This window comes from Molossus molossus, unplaced genomic scaffold, assembly GCF_014108415.1.
Source record: "Molossus molossus isolate mMolMol1 unplaced genomic scaffold, mMolMol1.p scaffold_m16_p_12, whole genome shotgun sequence".
In the NCBI taxonomy this organism is placed as follows: Eukaryota; Metazoa; Chordata; class Mammalia; order Chiroptera; family Molossidae; genus Molossus; species Molossus molossus.
The window spans coordinates 99,631,439-99,658,743 of NW_023425347.1; the positions used below are offsets into that span (position 1 = coordinate 99,631,439).

Below are 27,305 nucleotides of genomic sequence, written 5' to 3' on the forward strand. Positions count from 1 at the left end.
AAGAAGTATCTTTTCCTCTCCCATTGTGTGGAGCTCCTATCTGAATTAAGGATGGGATGGGCTCTGAAGATTTCCTGAAGAAAAAGTTTCCCAATTAGCTAATTCTCTGACTATTGCATCTGTGTCATTTAGTTTCATAGCAAGGTAAACTCATGATTTGGACAAGAAGACAGAGTCTCTTGTCTCCAAGAGGACAAGATGACTCTCCAGAAATAGTTCATTTGGGTGAAGTTTGCTAAATCCATCTAAATCTGATACATCTTTGACTTTATACCTAAAACTAGCCAAGTTCCTGGACCAAGGACTACTGCCGTGACACATAAACAAGAGTTTCCAGTACTAGGTAGTCTCCTGAACCCACAGACTGATGGGCTAGAGTCTTGGTCTTTGTGTTTTGCCTGATGACAGTCTAATCATCACCTAGAAGGCTTGTGGAGTGAGGGGGGATGCTGAGCATTAGGGCTTCCTAATCAAATCGACAGTTGGCTCAAAATGTTTGCATCCCCAAGGTTTTATTTCATTCTGTACTATACAAGGGGGCTCATGTAGTGGTTGAATGATGAGCTAGGTGGTTCAGTCCTGTGGCCCATAATCCCCATCCTTGTGTGTCTGGTTATGCTTGTGTGAAATATGCATTCATAATGAAGGCTCACTTGTTGGCTCTTTTTTAAAAGGAGAGCGAAGAGAGAGTAAATTTATCAAGTTTTCCATTTGCTAAACTTTATCTTGTAAAGTACCCCCTTTGATTGTAACCAGTTTTTTGTTTTGTTTTAAATAGTTTAATAAAGACCACTGTGTACCAAATAATGGGCAAATGTGTGCAAACACTTGTCATTTGCATTTTTGGCAGTATCATATCCCTGAAGGTAGGAACTATGAAATAGCCCTTTTGAGAGAATTGATGATTTCCATACTAAATTGTGGAATTTGTTTCCTTTCAGTAACTTTAAAGAGGAGTGGATGAAAAATTTGTATCTCAAAAATATTTTCTGATTTGTATTTGAATTGTGAGATTGTCTATTAGCATTCAGTTTATTTAATCAATTAAGTTAAAATATACAAAAGTGCTTTGGAACTTAGTGCGATATAAATATCCAGAAGACTGCATCTCTATCTGCTCTATATAATTCGAGTCCCTTTCTCAATTAAAATTCTTGTTTTCTTTAGGCATTTGCACCAAATATTATGATAGCCTTAAAACCATCCTGTGTGGGTGAAGTTTAAGCCAGGCAGAAACTTGACTAAAATACCATGGGAAGATAAGGAAGTGAGACAGTGGAATGTGTTGGTGAGAGGATTTGAGAGGTGGCTGGCCTTTGCTGGGTATGGAGTCAGCAGAGGCCTTTAGAGCTTTTGATGGCTACAGTTGAACCTTTCAAGTCAGTTCTCAGAGTAAGTTGGAAAGTGTCCAGAGGATGGAATGTACTTCAAAAAAAGAAGGTTGTTGGGATTTAATCAAGGGACTTAGAACTTGTTGGTCTCTTATTCTTTCCCTCTTAGCTGTACACACAATTGACTAATGATGTCTTTTGGCATGTTCCTTCTGTCACCTCTGTCCTCAGCTATGTCCCAGAACAAGCTATCAGAGATAATTGGCTTCCCCCTACTCCCTTTCTTTGACCCCTTACTGGGCTTGACACACTAACTCCCTTGCTCTCATTCTTTTCTTATCCATCTCATTCCGCCTCAGGCAGGATTTAGTGTCCATCCATTCTGTTTTCTCTTTCAGTTCCTCCTTGGTTGTCTCAGGAAAATATTTCTTTCTAAAAATTGACCCTGATAATGGCTGGTTAGGTATGGAAAGTAAAGTAGGAGTACCTGAACTAAGGAAGAGAGCAGTGTACATTTAAAAGCAAAAGCAAATACCGGAAAGAACCTCTTCACAGCCCTTGAAAGTACCCAGAAGATCCATTTAAACCCTCTGTAAGTATCTCCTCCTCCATCAGTTAAATACGGTTTTGCCTCAAATACCAACATTTAAAATAAATAGAAAATGCTTTTTAATTTCTTTCAAGACTTTTATAGGTATTCAATATTATTTTCTATAATTTTTCATTGGAAAATGTATGTCAGCCACTTAATAGATTTAGTAGGTTAGTGATGAAATAGCCTGGAAACATAACTACAGATTTTAAAAGTATTAATGTGGAAATGTGAATGTTTATTAATGAATCCACAGTGAACTTTTGGAACATACTGAGGTTATAAATGGAGAACAGCCAGTGTCATAAGTCATCCAAAAAGTTTTTTTCTTCGACTTATCCCCCCACCCCCTAATCAACATCTAGTCCTGTTGAGTCTGCTTCCTCAGTCTCTCTTGATCTTATCATCCTCAGTGCTATATACAGTCAATCCCAGACTCCCATAATCTTTTACGGAAATGTTGCCTTAGATTCAAAACCACCTTAGTTACTTCCACTTATGTTCTTCTCCAGTCTGTTGTCCACACTTAATAGCAAAGGTGACCTTATAAAATCAAGTCTGATTCTCACTCCCTTGCTTAAAGTCTTTTGATGGTGCTTGCAGCACCCATATGGGAAGAAGGGAGAATGCAAGGTGGCAGGGACCTTAGTGTATCATATCTTAGGAATCCTACCTTAGTAAAATATGTGCCATTTCAAAACGTAATGATCCCCCAACCTACTAGTAAATATGGCATAATCATGGTTCTAGAATCTGACTGCTCATAATAGCACCAAAGGAACAAAGGCCTCCGACAGCACGCCTGTCCCGGAGAAAGCCCCCTCTCCAGCCCTCGCTCCAATGCCAAACAACTCAGTTCTTCCCTGTATGTCTCTGGTGCCCCTTGAGCTGCCTCCCCTCCAAGCTCAGAGGGAGAGAGTCCGATAAGTCTGTGCGCGGGCCCTTTAAGAGGAGCTGCCTGGGCCTCCAGCTGCCTCAGCCTCCCTGAGCCTCAGTTCCCGCTGGTTTTTCCAGCTAGAAGTTACGGGGATTCTCTTCCTGGCACTGGAACCCTGAGCGGGTGCCTGGTGTAGGATGGGGACCCCTCAGTCCTCAGGGAGGACCTTCCCAGCCGAGGTATCCTCCTGATTTTTATTCACCACACGTGGGTGTGGGACCAACCCGTCCGCCCCCGCCCCGCCCCGCCCCTCCTACCAGTCTCGATGTGGCTGCTTCTTTAATTCTGTAGTTGTAGGACTTCCATTCAGCTCGATTTCAGGCAGTTTTGAATGATGGTTGGTCTGTAGTTTAGTTGTAACTTTGATGTGGTTGTGGGAGGACACGATACCGCGTTTACCTACCCTGCCATTTTGACCGGAAGTCCTAAATTCATATTTCTTTTTTTTTATCCTCACCCGAGGACATTTTTCCATTTTTTGTATGGATAGAGTGGGAGGGAGAGAGAGGAAGAGAGAGAGAGAGAGAGAAACATCGACGTGAAGGGACACATCGAGTGGCTGCCACCCGCACAACCAACCAGGGCCGGGGACAAACTGCAACCGAGGTACGTGCCCTTAGCGGGAACCGAACCCGGGTCTCTCCAGACCGCAGGCCGACGCTCTAACCGCTGAGCCAAACCGGCCAGGGCCTAAATTCATATTTCTTTAAAAATATGTTTTTATTGATTTTTTTTTTTTTTTTTTTTAGAGAGAGAGGGAGAGCGAGACTAACATTGATGTGAGAGAGAGACATAGATTGGCTGCCTCCTGCACGTCCCCTACTGGGGACCAAGCCAGCAGCCCAGGCATGTGTTCCAACCTGGAATGAACCAGGACCTCTCAGCCTATGGGACAATGTTCAATCTACTGAGCTACACTGGCTGGACAATTCATATTTACTTTAAAATGAAACTTTATATCACCACTAAAATTAAGCCTGTGTCACTTGCCATAAGTAGAGGGTAACTAAAAATGAATATGACAGAAACAAACTTAAACAATACATTTATAAAAATGTATTTATAAAAGTAAATTACTCCATGTGAGAAATAGAGCTGTTTATGATCATTTAGCAGTAGCTAACTATCTAGGTTCATGTCATGGCTGTTAAGACAGAAATGAGGGTTTTGCATTAATAAGATGATTTATTTTTTAGTTTTGATATTAACTAGCACTGAGAGACCCATTTCTGACTGTTTAAGCAGTCAGAAAGGACAATATATTTGCTAGAATGTAATGAAAATTTCTAGTAGAGGTCAGCAGCTCGTCTAGCAGAAAGAAGGCAGATGTGGGACCAAGTTGCCAATCCCATTGGCCACGGTCAGGTGCCTCTCTCTTATCTCAGGGAAAAGGTTTTAAGAAATTTTTGGGTGGTTGGGTAGGGGGAACCTTTCCAGGCCAATCCTGTCACATCCTGGGATCTTCTATAAGTCCTGCAGGGAAGTGTCAGGCTGTGTTTTCAGGCTTAAGAAAGCAGACCTTCTGCGCTGCTCACATCTGTTATGAGAACACAGTGTTAACCTTCCAAGTGTGACAGCATAGGGGTGGTCTTTAAAGTAAGGTGTTTCTCCAAGAAACATGATGTTCAGGATGATCTCTTGGGGTGCAGGAGAAACACTAAAGCTCCTTTTTAAAAAAAATGTGAAATGATCTATATAAAAACACTAAGCCCTTCTTTTCAAGAGCATTGAGAGATATTTTATGTGCTTGTAGGAAAAACCTTAGAACAGAAGAATTTTTGTATTATTAATAGCTGAGGATAAAGTATCAAGACTAAGAAAATGTCCAGTGCCCACCCCACACCCTGTCTGTGATCCTGCTATGGAACATTCATTGCTTCCTCATGTCACTCAAATTTGGCAGGCCTGGCCCCAAGACTGGGGTTTGGCCAACCTCCCTGTAGCCACATGCCCCTCCTTACCTTAACTCTGGCTCCAGCTTCTCAGGCCCAGCAGGAGGCTTCAGACTGGGGCAGGCATAAACCAGTCACTCAACCTCCATCTTATTCTTCAGAGAATAAACAAAGGCTTGCCACTCCACTGGGTAAAAATGCTTATAGATGTCGATCTAATTCTGAATCTGTATTGGGGTATTTTGATAGTAATTCTTCTCATCCTGGGCCATGGCCTTATAGTCTTCCCCATGGTTCTCCCCCATGTAGCATATATAGTCTATGAGGTCCTGAGACAGCATATTTCCTTTCTCTGGGAGGCTGACTCCTGCCTCCAGGTCATTTTTAGCACTTAGGACTTCTGCACAAGCTTTGGAGGCCTCTCCTCTATGTCCACCTGTGTGGCCTTAATCTTTCTCTTACAGAGGGGCACTGCCTTGTTGGGTTCCATAGCCAACCCCTTCTTGGCCAGGTTCTGCTACATGGATTTGGCATGGTCCCAGGCATGTAAGATATGGAAACAGTCGATTGGCAGGTTTGCCTTCTGTTGAGCATTCTGATTCAGACACTTATAGTTAAGCTTGTAACCAACCTTCTGCCTCCAGGTCTTCCACTTGGCCTTGGACATCACACCCAAAAGTCAGACTCAGCGCCTCTCATTTCCAGAACCAGAAACACTAAAGCTCTTCTTTTTAAATTTTGGTGGCCTGGATGTACTTCATGTACAATTATACATGTTTTGGGATGTGTATTTTTTGTCTACTCTTGGAATTAATGCAATTATAAGACTACCTCTATAAATGGCCTCTGAGGCCATCTCTGACCTTTTACCTTATTAATAGTGCTTCCTTTCCTTAATACCCCCAAACTTTATTTTTGCCCTTCTGGCCTTTTTGCTGTTTCCTGAAAGGCTGCTGAACCACCAGCCTTTGCCCTGGTGATTCTGTCTTCTTGGAATGCCCTTCTCCAGCCATCCAGTTTACCCTCTTAGCTAATCTCCTCATCTCCTTAAAGGGTTTGCTCAAATGCTCTTTCTCAGGGAGTCCTATTTTGACTACTCATTTCAGTACTGCAGTTGGTGCCTTGCCCCTTGTACATGCTTAATCTTTCTTATCTTGCTCTACTTTTTCTTAACACTTACTGCTTTTGGATATACTGTGTGCTCTGTTAGTATGTATTATATCTGTTGGTTATGGTTTGTTTTCTCCTGCAGAACGTTAGATCCATGAGAATTTGTTCACAGATGTGTTCCAAATTCTTTAGAGCAGTGCCTGTTTAATACATTTTTGTTTGAGTGAATAAAGCATCTGATACATAGTAGGCGCAGTAGGTTTCCCTTAATGAGTTAATAAATTATCCAGGAAAATTGGAAATATAAAAATCTCTAACATATTTTGTGCCCTGAAATAGCTCCATGTAGCAATGGAGACCAATATATAAGAACATAATTTTAAATCTATGAGAATTGCAGCAGTAGAATGATGTGGGGGTAGAGAGGTAGGATTGAGAAGAGTATAATTAACTCTTGGGGTACAGGCACTTTAAAATTAATACATCTGAAAGGGATGGTCTAAATGTAAAAGCTTTAAATGTGTAGAAACTTGCATAAAGCTGAACTTGTTTATGTAATGTATGTACAATGGACTTTGAAAAGAGGAGGAAGATTTATAATACCAAGATTACTAATTTATTTTTTGTTTGTTTTTAAAGAATTAGATTAATAATAGTCTACTCTTGGAGAGAGATCTTTTGGAAATTTTCACACACCCTCCCCCCAAACTATTAACCAGAAAGGAAAGTGCTTTTCATGCTCAATTCACCAATCCCTAGTCCCTCTCTCCCTGTTTCACCCTGTACTTTCCATGCCTCCGGCAAGTCTGGGTTATCTTCAACCACTGATCAATTCTTAAATGTTTATTTACAAAAACTCACTATGTACCTAGCACTGAACATAGACAAAGAGCGGCATCTCTATATGAAACTACGGAGGGGTGGAAATTGCTTACTAGAAACACAATGATCTTTTTTTTTTTTTAAATAAAACCAAACACCTATTCCTTGGCCAATTAAATGTTTCCTCTCCTCCAGTGGTAAGCATTTAAATAAGTTATTTTAAGTGTTAGTCCTACTTTTACTAGTACAGAGAATATAGAAATGAGGAAATTTATTTGAATATAGTGCTTGTGACCTTATAAAAACCCTTTCTTTGTTAGACACATCTTTTCTCTAATTTGAATTAAGCAGATGGCATGTATCTATCATCTGTTCCTCTGTGTTATGTTAATTGGTGTTATTTCAATAATTTTATTAGTTCTGCTTTGGTAAATATATAGTAGAATACCTATTGGAAATGAATGTGTTTTCCCCCTCCCTCTTCCTCCCTTTTCATTTTGTTTCTAATATACCTTGGGTCTCTTTGGATATTTAATAATACCTTAAGGACATACATTGGGAACAAAAAGAATAATTTAGTGGTGATCATTTTATTTCATCAAAATCTATGGCCAGAATGCTTAGACAATAGCATTTTGACGTTGTGTGGCCGCTGTGTGTCTCCATTGCACTCTCAGTTCAGGGGCATGAGTGGTAAAGGGAGGGAGGAAACAGGGAAGGGGTTTGCTGCTGAGATAGGCATTGCCTGTTGTGATGGATGCTCTGCTTGCAGGACACAGTTGAGCATCTGTCCAGACATATTCCCCCGCCCTTTATATAAATAATGCAGCAGTGGTGGTAACAAGAATGAAAAAGCAAAATGCTGATTTTCCTGCTTCCCCTCCCCCCTTTTTTACTGAGTGATGTGCTTTGTAAACAAAAAATGAATTGCTAACCTTGACGATTTAGGCCCAGACTGATTGTTTTAATCAGGTTCTTAGAGGAGTCCATGATGGAACTCATGATCACAGTGCTAATAATACCTAGTATTCATTGAGTATTTATTGTGGGCCCAGCATTCAATGCTTTACTTGAGAATCATTTCATTTCATTGTCGTGATAACCTTGTGTAGTAGGTACAATTATTAGTCAACATTTTACAGATGAGCATATGGAGATTTCCTCAAGATTACTCTGTTAGTAAATTGTAGAGCAAGGACAACCCTGGACATCTGACTCCAGAGCTGGGACCCTTCACTACTCTGCTAAATTGCATGAAGACTAGGAGGCTCAGTCAAGAGCTAGGGATGAAAAGGTGCGCTTGCTCTTAGAGCAGCAGATAAAGAGAGCATCACTCACTGTTCAGAATCTCCTGGAAAAATACTTAGGACTACACCTTGCCATTGGTAAAATGAAACAACAGTTTTATCCTCAGAACTGAAAAAAATTTCAATTGTGTCTAGTTTGAGGTCAGAGATCATTGACTGGTTCAGTTGCTTTTTCGGTCATGAACTAGAAGATATTTTTGCTTTGGCCTGTCTAGTTGTTTGGTTTTCTGAAATTTGCCACTCTTCCTTGTGGAAACAGGCACATTGCTTCAGCTGGTGGGGACAAAAAAACAGCAGGAGGAGAGACTGCACTTATCATTTGACTTTATTTCTTAAGAAGGTGTATAACATTCTAGAAATCTAACAGCTTAAGAATTTATACGTTTAGAGCTTTATGTGCAAGGCTCAGTATTTCCTAAGGTAAATGAACTGTTCTTTCATGTGTCATACCTGCTCTTGTTCTTATTCTCACACTGTCTCTGAGCAAAAAGTGGAGGATATAACAAGGATGCTATTGGTAAAACAGATGTTTCTTACTTGAAATTGCATACACTATGGTCTTGTGTGTTAACCACTCTTAACAACTGTGTTTACTATTGAAACTGGAAATACAGACTTTAATTATAGTTTAGCCAACTTTTCCTTTACTGCTATCCTGTAAATGGATTATTTTTAGTATAAATTTTTGCTGCAAGCCCTTTTTCACTACTTAATTGACTCTTCAATCACAACTTGCTTTGCACATGTCAGCATTCCCATGGATGCTAAACACGTACAGTATAGTCCGTGCAATGGCAGGTTCACTGTGAATAACTAGACTCTTTCTGTTGTTTTTAATACTGGAATTGGGATCCATTCTGGTTTTCTTCCAGTTCTTTAATGGAAAGCTAGGGAGTGTTATGCCTGTCTCCTGTCAGAGTTTATCCTAATAGCTCTTGGTGGTCATCATAAAATAATCCATCTGAAACTTAACAGATTGCAAATGAAATAGATATCCTAGTATTTGTTTTGCTGCTGCCTAATGATACTTCTGTTTGAGTCATTGAATACTTTCAAAGCATAACCTTTAAAGTGTGTTCCCACACTTGGCACATTTAGTTCTAACAAACCAGAGCAAATTTTGTTTCATGAGAAACTGCTTGCCAAGCTTTAATTTAGGTCTTCTTAGAGGATTATTAATGAACTTTCGAAGTGTATGGGAACATTGTTTATTGACAAAACAATGACATTAAAATTCAGCATCATTCTCAATCAAAGACAAGGCATGGGATTTGGGAGATACTGAAAAACACCACTGTTAACCTAATGATAAGCTTGTAATTTTGCCTCTAACTAGTATTTGGAAACATCCTCAATTTTCCTTAATTTTATCCACCTTATTCTTTTTTTTTAACCATTAGCTGATTATAGAACATAACTTTGAATAAACAAGTTGGTAAAATACCAATTATTATCTTAAAAATTTAAGTTCTTTGAAGCTAGATGATATATTTATACCTTTGCTTTTATAAAAGCATTTATCTTTTAAAAGCTATTTAGGTGGTGATAGTTTTCTCATTTATTCATACTAAAATTATAGTGATTGAATTTGGTTGTTATATCATTTATTATTTTATTTCTTGTGATTGTTTCCGTATTTTTCCTTTTTTTTTTTTTTTTTTAAGATTTAAGATTATTATTATAGCCCTGGCCGGTTTGGCTCAGCGGTTAGAGCGTCAGCCTGCGGTCCTGAGAGACCTGGGTTCGGTTCCCGCTAAGGGCATGTACCTTGGTTGTGGTTTGTCCCCGGCCCTGGTCGGTCGTGCGGGTGGCAGCCACTCGATGTGTCCCTTTCACATCGATGTTTCTCTCTCTCTCTCTCCCTCCCACTCTACCTGAACAAAAAATGTCCTTGGGTGAGGAAAAAAAAAAAAAAAAAAAAAAAAAAGATTATTATTATAGAGTGACTAAATTTTAAGAGTCTTGCTAGCAGGTGGCAAAATGTAATACAGCCTGCTCTATGAAGAATAATAAATTTCAGTTCCGGTACCTGCGTTTACTTAAAATGATTGACTGCTTCACCCAGCAGGTGTGGTTCAGTGGATTGAGCATCTTCCCATGGACGGAGAGGTCCCAGTTCGATTCCTGGTCAGAGCATATGCCCCTATTATAGGCTTGATCCCCAGTAGGGGGTGTGCAGGAGGCAGCTGAGCAATGTTTCTCTCACTAAAAAATCAATAAAAACATATTTAAGCCCGGCCGGTGTGGCTCAGTGGTTGACTGTCAACCTGTGCCCCAAGAGGTCGCTGGTTCAATTCCTGGTCGAGGCACATGCCCAGGTTGTTGGCCCAATCCCCAGTGGGGGGCATAGAAGAGGCGGCCAATCAATGTTCTCTCTCATCAATATTTCTCTCTCTCTTTCTCCCTCTCTCTTCCTCTCACTCTAAAATAAAAAAATAAAGAATATTTTAAAAAATGATTTGTCTTTGGCTAGAGTTTTTTTTTTTTTTAATTTGAAGTTCTGAAATTTACAACTCTGTTCTCCAGGGAACCAAATCACATTATAAAATGCTAATGGATATGTGTCAGCGAACTTTTCAAAAGAAGTAGCTAAGGTCTTTCAGGAATTAAAAATTCATCTCTCTCACTCTCATTATTTCTTTGCTTAGTTTCTATTTTTCTATCTAAATCAGCCTCACATTTTCCAACAAAACTATAGAAAACTCCTCTCAGTGTAATGGAAGGTATTAGGGAATCTATAAATCAATCTTGGTGGTACTCCTCCTAGAATGCCTAATCTTGATTTAATGTCCAGACCTACCTTATCACTCTGGACATCCCCTTAGAGATAATTTCCCACAGTTTTTTGTTTGATTTCTTCTCTCTTTTGTGGAGTTAACTTCCTGAGAAACAGTACATGGGACATGAATGTTTTGAGGCTGTGTATATCTTAAAATGTCTTTATTTTATGTTCATATTGATCTCATAGTTTGGCTGGATATAGAATTTTAGGTCGGATATTGTTTTTCCTCAAAATTTTGAAGGCATTTCTCCATTGTCTTTCAGTTCCCAGGAAAGAAGCCTGACTATTATACAGTGTACACTAAACTGAGAACCAGTAGGACCTGGTTTAGGATTAGTTGTTATTAGGGTAATCCCTTTTGTAAGATAAGGAAGACACCTACTTAGTTAAGGAAATGTCATTTTACTCTCATATGTTAAATGAAGATAGTTCAAGTCCCTGTGGGAATATTGTAGGAGGTAAACATTAAAAATTTTTAAGGTACTTTTAAGTATCAAATAGAAAATCACTTTGATTTGTTTCCTTTCTTGACACACCTTGGGATAAATGACAGAATGTTTTGGTAATAGCCCTTTGTGTGTATGTTTTTTAATTTTTTAATCTTTATCTGAGGATATTTTTCCATTGATTTTTTTTTTTTTTTACAGAGAGTAGAGGGGTGGGAGGGAAGAAGGGAAGAAAGGAGGGAGGGAGGGAGGGAGGGAGGGAGAGAGAGAGAGAGAGAGAAAGAAAGAAAAACATCGATATGAGAGACAAATTGATTGATTGCCTCCCACACGACCCAGGTGCATGCCCTTGACCAGAATCGAACCCAAGACCCTTCAGTCTGCTGGCCTATGCTCTAAATGCTAAGCCAAACCAGTCAGGGCTGTGCTTATATTTTAAAACATTTATCTTGATTTAATTTCCCACAAAGTGCCTTTTAGAAGCCAAATGTATTTTAAATTGGTAAGATGCATATTATGATGTTTGGATTTTTTTTACCTTAACGTTTTCATAATATAACATTTAATTTCATATAAATTGGAGTCCACAAATGATAATGCCATTCTTTTTGATAGTCTATATAAGCAAAGGCTAAATAAAGACTAGAATTATGAAATTGGAATTTTTTGAAACAAATATCTTTGTTGGATATGTTACAAATTTCTTTTGCACTCTAGTAGAATTAAAAATTTTAAATAATGTCTTTAAAAGCAGAAACTAACCATTTCATTGGAGATAATTTTTTTTTTTTTTAGTTTAATCTGCATTGAATTTTTTTTTTTTATCATCACCCAAGGACATTTTCCCATTTTCTGTTCAGATAGAGTAGGAGGGAGAGAAAGAGAAACATCGACGTGAAAGGGACACATTGAGTGGCTGTCACCCACACAACCCCAACCAGGGACAGGGACAAACCGCAACCGAGGTACGCGCCCTTAGTGGGAACTGAACCCGAGTCCTTTGGACCGCAGGCCGATGCTCTAACCGCTGAACCAAACCAGGGCTGCATTGATTTTTTTTAAAAATTGATTTGAGAGAAGGAGCGAGCTAGAGAGGCATCTATTTGTTGTTCCACTTATTCATGCATTCATTGGTTGATTCTTGTATGTGCCTTGACTGGGGATGGAACCCACACCCTTGGCTTATTGGGACGAGGTTCTAACCAACTAAACTGTCTGGCCAGGGCCTGCATTAATTTTCTTTTTTTTTAGCAAGAATTTGCACGCAAGAACAATTGTCATTCTTATATTTGATTACAGTAATTAATTTAATATGATAAATGAGGAAATCAATAGAACACATGTATAAAATGGCAGGTATCAATTCTTAACCTGTTAATTGTTGCTAGGTGGCTGTCTTAGTATTGGTTATCATGATATTCCTTTAGCTTTTATAAATTACCACTAAAGATAAACTGTATGTACCTTCTTTTACACTTACTAAATTAGCTTCTATGTAATGTTGAAGGGTAGCTAGGAAGATTGATAGTTCAGATTTTATAACAAGTCTTACTTTAGGATAATGTGCTTTTTAAAGCTGTTTGGGCATCTTTTTGGCCTTTTCCCCAGTGACATTAATCCTTGGCTGGAAAGAATAAACTGTAGTCTTCCATAACACCTGACTGCAAGCTGCAACAGAAAGCCTTAGACTGTTTAAACAAACATTTCTCAACCTTATAGCACAGACTTCCTGTTTTTAAAGCTTGTCTGACCTTCCTGAGAAAAAGACCAATGCAGCTATGGTTACATCCTGTGGTTCTTGTCATTAAAAACAAAATCTATTGAATTTTTCTAAAGCCCTTGAGTATACAAGTGATTAATGCACCAAAAAATGTAAATAGCAGTGGACTCATGTCTGATCTCTGCTAGGCCTTCAATAAAAGATAATAGAACCAGGTCAGCCTCTAATGTGCCTGTGTTCAATGTGCGCTACAATTGGAATGTTAGGAAAATCTCACATTAAAGAGACCTGCTCTATTCTGGAGAGATTGTAAAGGAAGCATTTGGCAGTCATTTCCTTTCACTTGTGAGAATGAACATGCTTTACATTATAATTGTTTAAACATACCAGAGTCTGCTGTTAGGGCTCTCATATTTTTTCACTGTAGAGTTAGCTTACTCTGAAGATTGAAGGAGATGGTCAGTGTTTAGGTTTCACTGTTAGAATTAATTAAATAATGAAAATGTTAGAATGTCTTCCTTTGTACTAAGTTTTGTTTCCTGTGTACAAGATATTTGCTTTTTCTAGTCAGTTAAAATTAATGTCAAATGGATGTTCAAAATTTATCTTCATGACAGTCTTACTCAACCCTAACACTTCCCTTCTCCAAAGCAAAAGAAACCACCCTGTGTTCTTAAGGTCAAACATTCTTGAGACTGTGGTTTTTGATTTTTGTTTTAGCTAATGTATTGCATCTTTGAATGGATATTTTGAACTAGAGTCTTTTCACATTTTCTAGGGAGAAGTGTGATTGGGTTTTAAGCAGAAGAGTACTGGATCATTAATGTTGCCTATGATGTTGAACCTGACAAATGGTACTGATTTAATCTTTTGAAACATTTAAATTTATATTTTTCCTAAAATAGATATTTGTTATTTTTAAAAAATTAGTTTATTGGAGGTATAGTGCCAGACAAGACATACTTAAAATTCTTTTTAAAGGGCAAAGCAGTGTTTCGGACTTAAAGTGTTATTTTAGTTGCACAAATATCTATCCATCTAATTGAAATTTTGAATTCTTGGTATAATAAATCCAGTTGAGGTTTTCAGTTGTCTTAAGATTATGGACTTTCAATAAACCTGGCTGGATCTCCCCACTGATTTTATCACATATTATCAGACCCATTCTATGCATCCTATCAGGGTCCTGAGTCCCTAAGCTATTACTTCTTCCACAAAACTCTCTTTGTTTTTTTAACTGTAGCATTTTTCCAGATGAAAAAAATCTCTCTTCTTAACTCTATTTTTGCCTTTTCAAAGTATCACTCTATTGGAACATTATAATTTCATCTGTATAATCTGAGCTCTCTTGTGAGTTTAAAATAGAGATAAAAATGCCCTTAAATATGTTTAAAACATATGCCATTTTAGAGGTCTGTCTGTCTCATTCTTAAGTTACTTTAAGGCTTATTTCACATCCTGCATCCTTGGGAGGGCTACCCACTTCCAAAAACTAAAACCTCCAGGCCTGACCTTTGATTGACTTACTGTGTCAGATGAGTTTGCTGTGAGTGCACACTGAACATCTGCCCTCTGTTCTTGGAAAAAAGGGATTTGATGTGTTGCAAGCTGTTGTTCCCACCCTCCCCCTTCCCTCTCTGAATATATTTTATTTTAATGTCGATAATTTTGTACTTTATGAAATTACACTTTAAATACATATTAGCAGTTTATCACTCAAATATATGTTTGGGCTGTTAGAAAGTGTTAAACAAAAAGGAAAGTTGTAATTAACATTCATCTTTAATGTTGTATCTATATATTGAGTATGTACTGTTTTTAATTTCACTAAAAATTAGCTTCCTTGAATTTTAGAATCTGATATTATTTCTACTTATTTTTTAAGAATATTTTATGTAGATTCCAACATTATCTAGGTGGAAATTAACTAATAAGTGTTATTCTTAAATATAAAAGCAGATACTAAGATTCTGGCATTAAAGGACATAAACACTCACTTTTCCTTAACATTTTAGAATATTTTCTTAATTATTACAACATGTATGTCCATGGTTTTCTGTTAAGTCTGTTTCTATGGATATAATTGTCATCACCAACCAAATTATATTTCTGTTCTTTACCTACAAAGAAATTGAGTTGATCATTAAATGTTGGCTGAATGGGAAATGAGGTGATAAATGAAATTATGTAGGAAAATCATTTTAAAAATTCATATTAGTAAATACCTGACCTTGATTTACTTAAGACTTGAAAACTATGGATTAGATGATAGTTACCTGTTATTAAAATAATAAAAGTCATTTGGTAATGCTAAAAGCCGAGAATTATTTTACATTTAATGTGCTAATTCTGATTTCACATACATTTTAGGATATGTCATAATTTTCTTTCTTTTGTAATAAAAAAAAAAAAGACATGGTATTAATGCTTATACCAGGGTAACAGGAGTATCCTGGGATTATGTGGGGGAAACCAGGACATGTGGGGAAGAACATTGATTTGGTTTAGGATGATTTGAGAGTGTCTGTGGTATACTATCTTGATGGAGCCCAGAGGGCATTTGAAATGTGGATCTGTTGCTAAGAAGCAAGCTCGGAGCTGGAAAAAAAAATTGCCATCAGCACAGAAGCAGCTTGAGAATGAATCTTCTCACTCTTGAGAGATGCTGGAATGTGATAAGGGGCTCAACATTGACTACCTATCCTTAGGAGCAGTCATGGAAAGAAACAGAGGATGGCCAGAGGGTAGGAAATCCAGGAGAGTACATAAAGTAAAACTCAAACAGACCTGTAGAATGCTAGTGTGGGAACAGTGCTTGCTGCTGAGAAGAGTACAGATTGGTTCAGCTTTTAGGAGGGTAGCTTGATTCAATCTCTTTGACTAAAAAATGCAAAGCCATTGAACGAGAGATTTGAACAGTATAGAAATTCAGAAATATATGCACAGATACACATAGAACTGGGTTATGATAATTAAGCACTTTCAGAATTATTTATTTAATTGATTTTTAGAGATACAGGAAGGGAGAGGGTGAGAGAGAAACATCAATGTGAGAGCGAGACATGGATTGGCTGCTTCTTGCATGCCCTCTACTAGGGATCGAGCACACAACCCTAGCATGTGCCCTGACCAGGAATCAAACTGGCAATCTTTCAGTGTTTGGAACCATGCTCAACCAACTGAGTCACACCGGCCAGGGCATAATTAGGCACTTTTTAATTATGGCACTCCCATACTATAGTATTCTCTGCAACTATAAAAAGGAATCAGATGTTAATGATCTGCTGTATGGTGAGAGAAACAAGTTGTCATATAGCATGTAGGATTTCATTTTCATGAAATAAAAATCAAGGGAATGAACCCCCAGACAAATGAATATATATGTTTTTAAATATTTGTGTATGTTTGTATACATGAGTTCTAGAAGAGAGTCTGAAGAGATGTACTTCAGCTTGTTGAATGGAATTGTTTGCATTTTCTGTAGGAATGTATATTAGTCAAAATCCAAAAGGACTTCAAAAAATATATATATTCTTTTTTTTTGAAAACTAGAGGTTTTGTTGTGTGGTACCATTTTGTGAGTTGGACAAAGGAAAGAAGTTGATGGTTTGTTTAAAATTATAACTCTGTATTCTGCATAGTAATACAAAACAAAACCTCCCCATCTTAGGATAGTATGCAAAAACATAGAACTAGTACTAGAACAACCCTTGATTCAGTCAATGTTTGCTTGACTTTGATATTCTTCTGACATTTTGACAGCGGGGTGAGTTAAGTTACTTGACCTGAATGACTTTACTAGATAATGCTTGAAAAAGAATGCTGATTGTCTCAACTTGATAATTATAATTTTGGCAGACCTCACTAGTTATTGTTAGATCAATGTTACTTTTCAACTTGCATATAAAAATGCAGTCTCCTTCCCCTTTTGGTGGTCTTAAGAAGTAGGTCAAAGCCACCATCTTTGGAAGATGTGGCCACAGGTCTTCCTTGCTGTGACAGAATCAGAGTAGCAGAGTGAGTAAATGCAGGGGGTAGTTGTTTGAGGTAAAGCATCTGGAATAACCTGGGTCCTGTTCAACTAGTGCTAAGGTTATACTTCACATTCCCCCTGTGTACTGTTCCTGGTCACAGCTTTAATGTTAGTTTAACTAGACTTTGTATTTAATTATAACTGTTAGGGTAAAGTCAGATGTCAGCTCACTGGGCTGCATGCTGAGGCCTGTGGAATATGGAGTGCTTTGCTTCTAACCGCATCTGTTGTCTCCTCTCATTATCTGTTAATGGTACTCAACTTGACAGGGTTGTTTTGATAAATGAGGGATGGTATAAAACCTGGAGCTGGAATTTATGTGGAATGGAACTTAGGACAAAAGGAAGCAATGACACAGACAAGGGGCCAGGGTGAGTTGTGGGAACTAAGCAGTGCCATGTAGAATGCTGAAAATAACCATGAGGATTAATGTGGGGGTGAGGATGGGATATATCTAATTTTTTTATTCATTCCTCTCATACTATTTCTTTCACCTTTTCATGTGCTCATTTGCAAAACATCTGAAAAATTGGAACAATTTCCATTTCTTATATACAGATCTCTTAATATACAAGCTCACAATAATGGGGTTTAAAATTAATTTTTTACTTTGAGGAATTGGGAGAGTGGTTTTGGAATGGTATGTCACAACTGACTAGTAATCCTTAGCTCAAAAGAGCTCTGACAGAGGCTTCCCTGTCAGAGCAACAGAGGTCTTTTAGAGAGAAAGACAAAATAAAGAAAAAGTTTAAGGTAAAAGAGAGGTGAAGGATTATTCCTTTCCCCTCATTTACAGCCGGATTTCGAATTTCATAGTACTTTTACATTCAGAGAAACTGGAAGACAAAGTAGTGTACAATGTGCTCTCATTTTTATGTTCTATTTATATTGCTCTGTTTGTGTACAGGATTTAGTGATTTATCCAGTTTACCTGTTGCTGTTTGCCCCTTGCTTAAATGCCAGGCAAGTAGGAAGAACTTGGTTTGAGTAAATTAATGATGGCTTCTGTATCTTAAAAACTTTAAAAAAGTACAGTTTGCAGATAGGGTTGGGGTCTTGGTGTTTTTATGAGTTACCCCTAGCACAATTATTTGCATTTCTATAAAGGGGATGAAAATTTTCCTTTTACTAGACTTGTAAAGGTTAAAACAAATGCTGTTTATTTGGATAGATGCTGCTTATTTGAGAGAGGCTTCTTTGTGCCAGGAACTATGCAGAGAATATTCAAAAGGAATAAAACAGGGTCTTTGCCCTCAATTCACGTATTCATTCCATAGATCTGTATGCTTGACACTCAATACAGTTAGGTACTACTTAATGATAGAGATGTTTGGAGAAATATGTCTTTTTTTATTTTGTCATTGTGTGAACATCCTATAGTGTACTTACACAAACTAGATGGTATAGCCTACTACACACCTAGGCTGTAAGGTATACTGCCCTTGTGTATGTGGTCCATATTGACCAAAACCTTATGATGGGCAAATATATAGAACTTTCTCCAATGGAACCTGCTGTCTATAGGGGACTGTGGACATTAATCAGAGAATCATGCCAATGGACTACAAACAGATAAATGCTCTCCAGGAAAGGAACACAGTTCCTTGAGAATTTATAACAAAGAAACTTGACCTAGAATGGGGTCTCGGGGGAAGCTTCTCTGACAAAGTGGTATTTGACCTGAGATCTGAAGGAGTAGTAGGCTTTAACTGTGTGTATGGTGGGAAGGTGAGGAGGGTGGCAGGGAGGGAAGGAGATATTCCTGTTCTCCTGGGAAGGTGTAGTGATAGCCTGCAGTAGAAATCCTAATACCTTGGGGAAACTGAAAGACTGGTGTAATTGGAAGGTTGGGACCTGAGTGTGGATGGTTTATCAGAGAGGATGCAAGACAAGGACAAAAGAATATAAGTGTCGTAAAGTGCTGTCAAAGCATTTAGAATCCCTGAGAGACTAGGTACAGTATGAATTCAGAAGAGCAGTTTGGTTGTTCTCACTAGCCCTTTTCCACTCACATTAAACCACCATTTTTAAAAAGGTCTGCAGGAAAACAAAATAAAACAACTCTCTTGAGCCTCTGCCATGTGTCTGATATAGCTGGTTAGAAAATGGAAGTGTATCCCCGTACAAGAGTGGCTTCTGTAGCTGGGCTTTAGGGTCTATTCATCTCTGACATGGATGATCTCAGAACCACTTGGTTATATGCAGATTTTCAAGCTGCATGTCTTCTGAGGATGGATTCATTGAGGAATGGTGTTTAGTGGGGCTTATAACAGAGCTTACTTATAGCAGAACTGTACTTGCTCTGTAGACAACATCTGCTTTTTGTTTTTTAAAGAGAGAGGAAGGGAGAAAGAGATAGAAACATCGAGGTGAGAGAGAGAGAGAGAGAGACATTGATTGGTCGCCTCCCACACGCCCCACACTGGGGATGGAGTCTGAAACCTAGGCATGTGCCCTGACCTGGAATTGGGAATTGAACTGGGACCTCTCAGTCCATGGGCTGATGCTCAACCCACTGAGCCACACTGGCCAGGCCTGATTTAATTAATTATTTTCTTGAGAGAGAGAGAGACATATCAGTTTGTTGTTACATTTATTTATGTATGTATTTATTGGTTGATTCTTGTATGGGCCCTGACTAGGGATAGAACTTGCAACCTTGGTGTTTCAGGATACGGTGTTCTAACCAACTGAGCTACCTGGTCAGGGCCAGGCCACTTCTGATTTGTATTGACCACAACCACCTTTTAGGGTGGCAGAAGTATTATGCTTCATCCACTCTTGCTCTCAGAGCCTATGCTATTAGTAGTTTTAGATAGATATTTCTATCTCCGTAGAATAACCTGATTTTTCTTCAAAAGAGATCAGCAGAATGTTGTTTAAATAGCAAATATGCATGTCAGCATGTCAGTTTGGTTGTCTGTGTCAGCAAGTGCCCCCCCCCCCCCTGGCAGTTGAGAGACTGGGCAAATCGCTTGTCTAAATCTCTGACTATTGGTTAAGAGAGCACCTATTAATAATTCAGCGACATAATTGGACCTTGGACAGTCCAGTAACATTTATGTAATGATTTGAGAGTTCAGTGAAACTTGCCTGGAAGATAAAAGGTGTAATATTAAAGATATTGAAAGTGATCATTTATATTTTGAGCTTGTGACTTTCAAATTTGGGTTGACACTGAATTCATATTCTATAGGAATATATTTTTGAACATTTTCTATAGAGTGCATTTTTTAATAGGAAAATTTATCTTGCTTGGCTGCTACTACTAGGGAGTACATGTTATGAATGTAGTTCAATTTTAATAAATTTCAGCAAGTGATGTATGTTTACCATATTGCGTGTGAGGAAGAAACTGATTTTAAATCAACAGTTGGTAATTCTATTTAGATGCACATAACAATGGAATTAATGGGGAGGTCTGGAATCTAGTAGCCTCTGTGTTATATGTATATTTAAGGCCACTTGGCAAGGAATGTGCATTTATTTTGCTTCCTTAATGGATAGACAGTGAATCCCTATATGCCTTGTATAGAAGATGGACCTTTATTTTCTTTGGTAAAAGGACTGGAGAGAAGATTTTTAAACAAATGACTTAGAAAATTCTTAAATTGTAAGGAAAATTGGGGTCACAGTTATTGTTTGACACCAAATAATGATTCTCTGTCCTATGCATCTTTCAAACACATGTTGGGAGTGTCTTTGATTGCTGGTTATTTCATCTGCATTTGTTAGACGTCAGAGGTAGCTGGTATTAATATTCCTGGCAGAAGCAGAGGCACCTCGAGGACGTGTGAACTGCTGATCACTCAAGGCGATGCGCTGCCTCTTTAATATCTTGCTTACAGATGCATTTTCTAGCTGACCACGCTATCAAGAGCTGCCATCAATCACGGAGCCGCTCAGTTCCGGCTGTCAGCAGGGGAGGGAGGATTCCGGAGAAGAGAGGCTAGCCAAGCTAGGAAGGAGATAAAACTGCAGGGGCGCTGTGTGTGCGCGCGCGCGGGTCTGTGTTGGCTGCGGGCAGGAGCGCGCGAGGAGCAGACCGAACTCCAGCCCGGGTTTTGCTGCCCACCGCCGCCTTGGGGAGGCTGCTCTTTCTCTCCCGGTGTCTGGGTCTCAAGCATGTGGCAGTGTTGGCCCAGCCTCTGGGGCTGAAGGAGTGCGGCTGCATCCCCCCAGCCGCTGGCGGGGGGCCGCGTGGCCACCGACTCCTCTCCCGACACCCCTCCCGGAGCCTCCGAGCTGTGGGGACTTGCTACCGCTTCTCTGCGCTGCCCTGCATCCGCCCGGGCCTCCTTTTGTTTAGCAAGTGCATTTCATGCCCTGAGCCCCAGCCCGCCCCGCCCCTGCCCTCCGGCCTGAGTGTGCGGGCCCTGCGCCGGAGGAGGACGAGGCTCTCAGGTTCAGCTCCTGCCGCTGACCGGCCGCAGGCAAGTGGCCAGCGCCTTGGGCTGTGAAAGGGATGCGGGTCTCAGGCCAGGAAGTTGATGAAGTGTGGGCGCAGGGGCTCTTGGAGGTGGGTGTATGGGAGTGTTGTAGCTGACCCTAGAAAGATGAACAACTTGGGTGTTATTAAGAATGGTAGTGACTTTCCAGGAATCAGGAATCGGTATTGGTTTTGACCCACTGCATTTCGGCTGGATTTACTGGTCCCAAATAAATCAGTTAGGAAACATCTTTAGGGCAGAGAAAACACGATTTTTAAAGAACATTGTGTGTATTTTTGTCTTCTCTGAAAGGAAAGCTTTATTGAAGATGAACAATGTGTAATCCAGAAGTCACTGATCAGAAACTTCACTGCTTATTGTGGAGTAAATTTAAATTTAAAAATAAAATTGATTTGATGGACTTGATTATAAAGTAATTTGGGGGTATCTTACAAATAATTTGTTTCAAAGACCAAAAATATGGCTATTTTACCGAAGTAGCTAAAATGCAGAGATAGTTTTGAAGAAGGTTGCTTGAAGTTTAAATTGTTAAACATTTTTTTTTTTTCTGGTGTGAGATGGTGGCTTTCCGGCCCCCTTCCCCTTGTTTACTCAAATCTTGTACTCTCTTGGAAACTATGGGGAGACCTGCTTGGCTACTCTTTGCTGAGAAAGAAACTCCTGTAACAGGTTACTTTGTTTTACTCTTTTCCTGGTGCACATGTGCCACTGTTCTCCTTCGGGCATTGTTAGGCCTCCACTCAGCCATATGGAAATTTTTTAAAAAAGTGTTGGGGGAGGTATGTGAATGAATGCCGGGGGTCAACAGAGAGATTAAATTTTCCCTTTGAAATTGTGTGTCATTGTGCTTTAAGATTGAGACACTGAGTAAAAGTTGATAACAGAGTTGACAAAGTCCTCTGTGCCAAAATTACTATATTGAGTCCCTCCCTCCCTCCCTCCCTTTTTCCTTCCTTCCTTCCTTCCTTCCTTCCTTCCTTCCTTCCTTCCTTCCTTCCTTCCTTCCTTCCTTCCTTCCTTCCTTCCTTCCTTCTCCAACTTTAAAGTAGACATGATTAGAAATCTTACAGATGGGAACAATATCCCATGTAAGCCCGTTGATCTGTGGGCAATTATTTCCAGATGCACAACCATCTCTACATTTTTGTGTGTGTTAGATTTAGGCTCTAAGAGGCAATTGCCTTTCTGAGTATTTACATTGCCTAGTAAAATAACACAAGGCAGACATTTTAGAGGCTTTACAGTAACTTCACAATAGTGTGGGAGCAGCAGTTAGAAGCTTGTATTTGTTTTTTTCCAACTCTGTAATTTAGTAGTGTTTAAACTGTTTTATAAAGATCCCTGGGACCAGTGAAAGGTGGTTTTCAGTCCAGAGCACTTGAGTGCTCATTGTACTCTGGCAGGCCCTGGCGCGCTTGGCAGGCAGAGCTTGAAATGTTATTTGATCTGGTTGCATGATAGAATTGACTAAGATTACACTTTTTCCCTCCCCGTGGCTGTTGAAAGTGATGCATCAACAAGTACTGTGCAGTAACATATTTAGAGACTCAACCTACATTCATTCACTCTAAGAAGATTTCCAGAAAAAAAGGCCATTTAGATTTTTGTCTTGTTTTGTGGTTTTGCATTTATGAATTGAGGCGAGAGCTGACGTAATGTAGTTGTACCACTTCCTTTGTGTGTGTATGGGTTTTTATAGCCTGTGTTCCTATAGGATACGTTCCAGTCTACATGGTTTTGATTATTTCTGAAATGCTTGAATGTGTGTATATTTTCAACTGGGTACCTTCAGCTTTGTGCCAATTTATTGTTTACATTGTAGGTCTTCGGGAGTGGGGTGGGGGAAAGAGTGTGATGGTGAACCCTGCCAACTTGTCAGTAAGGTTCAGTGAATTGCCTGTGTGTTATGCAGACTAGCCTTTCATTTTAATTAGTGCAACTGTGTACAGCTGTTAGGTCAGAATGCATTGGCTGCTCCTGCAGGGTGGTTTTATCTTACACTGGAGGTTTTATGGACTTGTCTGGCTGTGTTTCTTAATCCTTCTCCTACTGCCACTGTGCTTGCTTTTAAGCAAATGATAGAACAAGACAAGCTTTTGTTTACTCTTGTAATAGTTTACTTGTGAGAGATTTATTTTTGGTTTTATTTATTAGTAGATATTACATTTACTATGCTTTTTCAAGGTCAAAGGGTTTTGCTTGCTATTGTGTAGTCAGAGTAGCCAGTAGAACCATCCATTTTATAATGACATAGGAAGCCAGCCACCCCCTCACCCCCCCAAACTGGTTCTTTGTTTGTTATTCCAAGATTAGTCTGTAAAACTCAAACAAATAAATGTTAGTTCAGTGGAGACAATTAACATGGTTAAAATGTTTCCCCCTGTCTCTTACCTCTTGTTACACTGTACCAAAGGGACTTAGTGAGCTATTGACTAACAGCATTTTGGCCTTTGGCTGGATGATTAATAGAAGGGTTTAGAAATGTCTCTGTTCATGTTTGGTCACCTTTAAATTATAAAATGAGTTTTTGGCTTCAAGTTATTGGAAAGTATTTAAGATTGAGTAGCTTTGTGTCTTTGAATATAGGCCTATGACAAAGTCAGGCTTTTCAAGCTGTAAAATAGGTTGTCATGTGACGGACATATTTTTCTCAGTGGTCTTTCTGGTCTCCTTACTGTTGTCTTTGTCTTGAGATAGCTCCACAGGCTTCTAAGGCTCTCCACTACATTTTTTTTAAAAAGGAGCAAAAGTCAAAAGCCAAGTTGAGTGAACACTGTTTATACATAGAGTGAATGTGATGCCTTTTGCAAAGGACCCATTTACTGATAGACCATGGGTTGTTGTTGGAGGAACTGGTAGGGATGGTGTTGGGTTCTGCTGGGATAGGGGGGAATGGAGCTTGGTTTAGTTTGAGACATCTTTTAAGTCATTGGAGAAACAGGTCCTTCTTAAAATAACCTGGATGAGGAGAGTGTAGCATTTTTAAAGAAAAATCTGGTAATATCAATGTAACTGATATAGAAAATGTTTTCTTTAATTAAAATAAATAACATTTAGATTGGCAGCAGAGAGTGCTGAGTCTAAGGAAAAATAGAGGGAAGGAAGTATTTTAGATCTAAACAGGTTATTTCCAAAGTGCATGTGTAAGTATGTTTTTCTTTTCGAGACCATATTTCTTGATCCCAGATTTTCATGGTTGTAGACTTGCCCTCCAAAATCTATCTAGTCCTTGATATAGTTGACATAATACATATTTGTAATAAAAAAACAATAAAACAGTAATGTTGGCATTTAATTAGCATGGAAATTAGCATAACCATACTCAATTTTTAATGCCATCACCTGGAGCTCTGCTGGTGTAATTAATTAAACTATTCAGTATAGTTTGTTTTTTGGTTTTTTATCCTTACCCGAGGACATTTTTCCATTTTTTGTTCAGATAGAGTGGGAAGGAGAGAGAGAGACAGACAGACAGACAGACAGACACGTCGACATGAAAGGGACACATCGAGTGGCTGCCACTCGCACAACCCAACCAGGGCCAGGTGCAAACTACAACCGAGGTATGTGCCCTCAGCAGGAACCGAACCTGGGTTTCTCTTTTAATCCTCACCCAAGGATTTTTCCATTTCTCTTCAGATAGAGGGGGAGGGGGGATGAGAACAAGACATTGATGTGAGGGAGACACATCGATCAATTGCCTCCCGTGTGACCCTGACCAGGGCCGGGGATGAACCGCAACTGAGGTATGTGCCCTTGACCAGAATTGAACCTGTGGCTCTTTGATTTGTGGGCTGATGCTCTGACTGCTGAGCCAAACCAGCCAGGGCTTACCTGAGTTTCATTCCTTATTCTACCACTTACTGTGAGACCTAGTATAAGTTATTTAGCCTCCTTATGACTGTAGTGAAAATGATAACTCTACCTCATAGGGTGTGCAAAATTTTTAGGAATATGCCTGGCACATAATGATAGCTAATACTTAATATAGTGAGTACTAATTATGCTCTAGGTACTGTTTTAGTTGCTGAAGAAACAAATAAATAAGTTTCTTGTCCTCATAGCACTTAACATTTCAGTGGAGGAAGACAAAACAAATTAAAAGGAGCATGATGATTTCTGAACCTTCCAAAGATAACTTCTGGGCATGCTAGTTAGCTAAATTTTAAAAATACTTTTTCCTGCCCTGGCCGGTTTGGCTCAGCGGTTGGAGCGTCGGCCTGAGGTACAGAGAGACCCGGGTTCGGTTCCCGCTAAGGGCACGTACCTCGGTTGCAGTTTGTCCCCGGCCCTGGTTGGTCGTGCGGGTGGCAGCCACTCGATGTGTTCCTTCACATTGATGTTTCTCTCTCTCTCTCTTCCTCTCTCTCCCTCCGGCTCTATCTGAACAAAAAAAAAAAAGGAAAAATGTCCTCGGGTGAGGATAAAAAACAAAAAAACAAAAAACTTTTTCCTGCCCTGGCCAGTTTGGCTCAGCGGTTAGACCGTTGGCCCACGGACCAATGAGTAGTGGGTTTGATTCCGGTCAAGGGCATGTACCTCTGTTGTGGTTGTCCCCAGCCTTGGTTGGGTCATGCGGGAGGCAAACAGGTGATGTCTACTACCACCACCCCTCGCCCTTCCTGATGATAAATAGGAAAATAATCTTGGGTGAGGATTAAAAAAATTTTTTTTTCTTTATTGATTTAGAGAGAGGGGAAGGAAAAGGGAGAGAGGAAGGGAAACATCGCTGTGAGAGTAGAACATCTATCTGCTGCCTCTTGCACGCTGCCTACCAGGAATCCAGCCTGAAACCCTGGGTTGTGCCCTGACCTGGAATTGAACCAGCAACCTGTTGATGTACAGGACTACGTACAACCGACTGAGCCACACCCACCAGGGCTAATTTACATCAGTCATTAAGCCACATTTTTATTCTTCCTTGGTAAAAATGTTTTTCTCACAATGCTATGTGATTTATTAGCCATTGTTAACCATTTTTGGCTCACAGGTGGAATAGAAAAGGAGGAAGATATTTTTTCTGGGAATGGGGGGGAAAAAAGTAACAGAGAAGAAATTAAAGATAGTGATTTCTCGGTTTAAGTGCCCACCAGGGGAATGTTGAATCATGGCTTATCCTTAAAAAAATATATCATGCATCCTTTAAAAATCATGATACAAAAAATATCTTAATGTAAAGCTCAATGGATAAAACTGTAAGATGCCCATCTGTTTATGTAGCTTGGTTCCAGTTATGTGCACACTCACATTTACTCACAGAGGCTAAGGGAAAAGATTAGGAAGAAATATACAAAATGTTAATAGTGCTAATCTCTGTATAATGGGATTATGGGTTATTTCATTTCCTTAATATTGTTCTGTCTTTGCATGAATTACTTGATTCTTGCAGGTTTAATTGCCTCTGAAGTACAAAGGAGGAAACAGATTAGAGAGAAGCCATTTGACCAAGGCCCCACAGCTAGTGAGTGGTGAGGCCAGGATTCCAAGCCACATCTTGACCCCGTTTTTAACTTGACCACCTCTTATCCTACAAAGGTGATCTCTGTAAAAGGGCCTCCTCTAGCCTCCCCCACCCCACCCCAAGCTGTTAACCAGAGGATGCTCACCGAAACTTAAATAGAAGGAGCTAATGCTGCGGTAATGCTTGCACTTGTAGTTATTGGAAAAGAAAAGCCAATATACTGGCTAGAGGAGGAAGTGGAAGAATGATTTGAGAAAGAGGTCTGAAAGGTACAGCAACATAAAAGGATAAAAAGGGAGGAGATGCTTCAAAGTGGGAGTGACAGTACAATCACATTGTGCTAGGCTTTGGACTAGAGAATGAGAACAGGGAAAACACTGTTGAAAAAATAGCACTTACTTAATCAGGAGTATTTGGTGAG

General features: G+C 39.3%; 1 protein-coding gene and 1 pseudogene across 1 annotated transcript in view; one reads left to right on the forward strand and one right to left on the reverse strand.

Moving 5' to 3' along the window:
• Window positions 1-27,305, forward strand: part of RERE (arginine-glutamic acid dipeptide repeats) — a 408,992-nt gene that overhangs the window by 73,244 nt on the left and 308,443 nt on the right. The window contains exon 7 of the mRNA XM_036256631.1: window positions 13,718-13,793. The gene's annotated coding sequence lies outside the window, so the exon portion shown is untranslated. The remainder of the gene's footprint in view (window positions 1-13,717; window positions 13,794-27,305) is intronic.
• LOC118626652 lies at window positions 4,887-5,419 on the reverse strand (annotated as a pseudogene).